Source organism: Erithacus rubecula (assembly GCF_903797595.1).
Source record: "Erithacus rubecula genome assembly, chromosome: 1".
NCBI classification, from domain to species: domain Eukaryota; kingdom Metazoa; phylum Chordata; class Aves; order Passeriformes; family Muscicapidae; genus Erithacus; species Erithacus rubecula.
The window spans coordinates 47,534,854-47,538,392 of NC_136658.1; the positions used below are offsets into that span (position 1 = coordinate 47,534,854).

General features: G+C 40.6%; 1 long non-coding RNA gene across 1 annotated transcript; it reads left to right on the top strand.

The window, feature by feature from the left end:
• Nucleotides 1-1,431: 1,431 nt before the first annotated feature.
• On the top strand, nt 1,432-2,919 carry LOC306802644. The gene is made up of 2 exons (XR_013774420.1): nt 1,432-1,498; nt 1,529-2,919. It is a non-coding gene; the product is annotated as an uncharacterized lncRNA (long non-coding RNA).
• The last annotated feature ends 620 nt before the right edge of the window (nt 2,920-3,539 follow it).

Consider the following 3,539-nt stretch of genomic DNA (forward strand, 5'->3'; position numbering starts at 1 on the left):
TCAGTGGTCTGAACCAGAATGATAGGAAATGATCTGTTGCAGAGGTTGTAGAAACCATCTCTCCACAGCAGGAACTTCAATCCCTTATCTCCTAACCAAAGAAATGAATTTTACACTAACTCCAGCCTTGCAGGATGGCCTGTTTTCAGCTTAGGTAGCTAGCTGAAAATTTTTAGGTAGCTAGGTAAATTTGTTCTCAGTAGCTGTTACAGTGCTGTGTTTTGGATTTGAATGAGAATAACCCACTGATGGTTTGGTTTTTGCAAGTTGTGTTTATCCTAAGTCAAGGACTTTTTTCCCCCCCCTTTGTCTCATGCTCTGCCAATGAGGAGGTACACAAAAGAAACTGGGAGGGACCATAGCTGGGACAGGTGACCCAGACTCACCAAAGGGATATTCCACACCACAGAATGCCATGCCCACTGTATAAACTCGGGGGTTACCTGGAAGGGTGGCTGATCTGGGTTTGGGAAGCTGGGTCTGGAATCACCCAGTGGGTGGTAAGCAACTGCACTGAGCATCATTTGTTTGCTCATCAGGAGATATCCCAGGCTGCCACTCCCATGCTGATTTCCTAAATAGGCTCAGAAGAACTGAGAGGTGATGTGGCTTCCCTGCCAGTTAATTAAAAAGATCAGAGTCAATTCAGTGAGCACAATCTGTGAGCTCGTGACAAATGTAAAGACCAAACATTTAGGCCTCGTGGGTTGTAAGGAACAAGAATTACCTTTGAAAAGCAAATACTCTGATACACAAAAGTGGTCGAAAACTCAAGAGACAAAGCCAAAAATTTCTACTGGAATAACTGTACTGTGGCTGAGGTCAGAGTTTAGTATTCAAAGATGGGAAACACAGCTTTCATGTTGTGAGTATGCCTCCATTCCTCACTTTCTTTTGCATTAGAGAAGATGCTGTAGAAGCCTTTTCCTGAACAAATCCCATAACTTCTATTCAATATTGAGCCCATACCTCCAAGTCTCAACAGAGGTTAAGCCGTCCTGAGAGATGTTCTTCCTTGAAGCAACACAAACATCTTTATGATAACCAAGGGAAAGGACCTGTACTAGACAGACACTTAGCTCCTGTTTATTGCTTCTTGGAAGACAGCAAATGCATTTCTTAGAATTTAAGGTACCATTGAGCCCCATAAAAGGATGTAGCATTGTCTAAGTTAGCAAAGGAAGATCAAACCAAATGATTGAATAGCAAAGGCTAAGGATCCTCCACAAAGATGCCCAACAAAATACTTCAAAGTTGAGAAAATATGCAGTAGCAAGTAGTTGACTTCTGTATTACTTTTAATAGCACCCTCACATAGTATTTTGAAGACTCTGTATGTGTGCACCTCTACAGACAGACAAAGGTCCAGTTCGAGAGCCTGAGGCAGCTGCATAGCCAATACAGAGAAGCATACACAGAGCCAATAGGAAATTCACCTTCCTTAATTCTTTATTTCATCAAAAATTCCAACTGTGCAACACATCTTACTCTCACACATGTACTCCGTACATGAGACTGACAGATCTAGATGTGCAGAGAACAGACAACATTTGGCATAACAACAACTGTTCTATGCTGGGGAGTACCAGCCCTTGCACTCAGCAAAGCAACACTTTGAAGCCTCTGCAGGGAAAAAGCAATGACAGAATGCTTCAGCAGTACACAAGCCCAGGCTGAAAGCGTGAAGGCTACAAGTCACTTTCTTACATAGATTTTGGACAGGATTCTCTGGGGGACCTTGTAGAGAAAGCCAGGTAAAGGAGACTAAACATTAATCTGCCATGACCAACCTAGAGCTGCAAACACAAAGCAAGTAGCTTCACCTGCAGAACAGTAAGAATGGGTGAGAGTGTAAATGGGAACTCACCCACACTTCAGATGAGCTACTTTTGAAAGCAGTGCTCATGAACACCAGTTACCATCGTATGCTTATTAAACAGGCTAATGGAACTCCAGCACTGGAACACCTGCATGGTGCTCTCTAGTTGTGCTTTGTTACTGAGTGCAACTTTGAGCACTCTTGTGTGGATGTCTAGGGTGGATTTGGTACCTCTTTGTTCAGGCAAAGCAAAACACTGCTATTGTTTGCAGTGCTCTTTACGCTACACTAGGTACATCACTCAACCCACACAATAACTGAGCACTTTGTTAAAGCAAGATTGGAGTTATACCCAGGAAAAATGGTTTCCCATATCAGTACCACAGTTTAAAATTACTTTGGCTCCTTCACAAAGATGACAATTTATTTTTAGATAGCTGCAGAAAAAGCTTCTGCTCTACTATACTATACTTTCTTTGGGCAACAGTACTTACAGGCAATGAAGAAAAGGAACAGTCGACTGCTCAAAAATTCTGTATTAAGAAAAGCCAAGATTAGTGATTCAGACAGTTTTTAAATAGGTAAAAAGGGAGCATAGTTTTTAAAACTTGTGCAAATTGAGAAAATGCCACTGAGAAGCTTTTGGATTAACCCTACAAGCAAGAATAGATCTCCAGGTAGGACCTGGAACCAACCTACCTGTCAGGCTGACAGGCTGATTCACTTGGTGCCCTTTGCTTTGATAAAATGATTAAAAAGGTAAAAGCAACTGCACAAAGTTGCTCTATGCTGGTTCTGGCACACAGAGCAACCCCATCTCCTGTTTCTATTTGCTCTCAGTTACTTTGACTGAAAGGAAGGCAGGAGGATTACAGCTGGTCCATTAGGAGGGCAATTCAAATGCTGCTTATATTACAGACAGCCAAAGCTGACGCTGTTCCTGGGAAATGCCAAATGTGCTACGATTCTCACCACACAGTCCAAAGAAAGGGGAAAAAAATCTAAGCTTTAAGATCTGAGAAAAAGTACAAAAAGTCTTCTGCAGGGAAAAATTTACATGTTTTAGGCTGAGGGGAAATTGAAATAACAAATACCTAAAAACACAAAGCCCACAAAGAAGATGATGGATAGAGTATAGTAAAATTTTTTGTTAGGACCAGTGCTTGATATGACTTACTAGTTCTCTCACAGTACTGGTATCCAACCCTTAGCATTCATCTTCCAGATGCATGAGTGCTTGAATTTCTGTAAATTAAGAGATTACCAATACTGAAAAAAAAATGAAAACTGGAACAGTACTTTGTTGCACTGTTTTAGCTGCCTCTAAACAAACTACATTGTCAAGTTCTATGGTTAAGGCAGTTTGTCTCACAAAGCTTTGGGTATAATGGTCCTAGACTGGTTTTGGTACACGTCATTTTTTATTTTCTTTTCTGAAACACTTTCAAAGGCAAAACTAAGTTTAGTATGAGAGGCATTTATTACATGTAAAGTTCCACCTTTTCTGATTATAAAGGAAGAAAACTTACACCCTCTTTGTGAAAAGATCTGTTTCAAGAGACATTGAGATCAACTTGAAGAACACTTCAGTAAGAACTAAAGTTTTTAAAGATCAATGCATATATTAACAGCTTTGAAGTAACAGAGTGGAAAAACCTCACTCACCTTTGTTAGAAATCAGATATGCCTATGTTTGCTGGTAATGATGTATTGCTCTCGA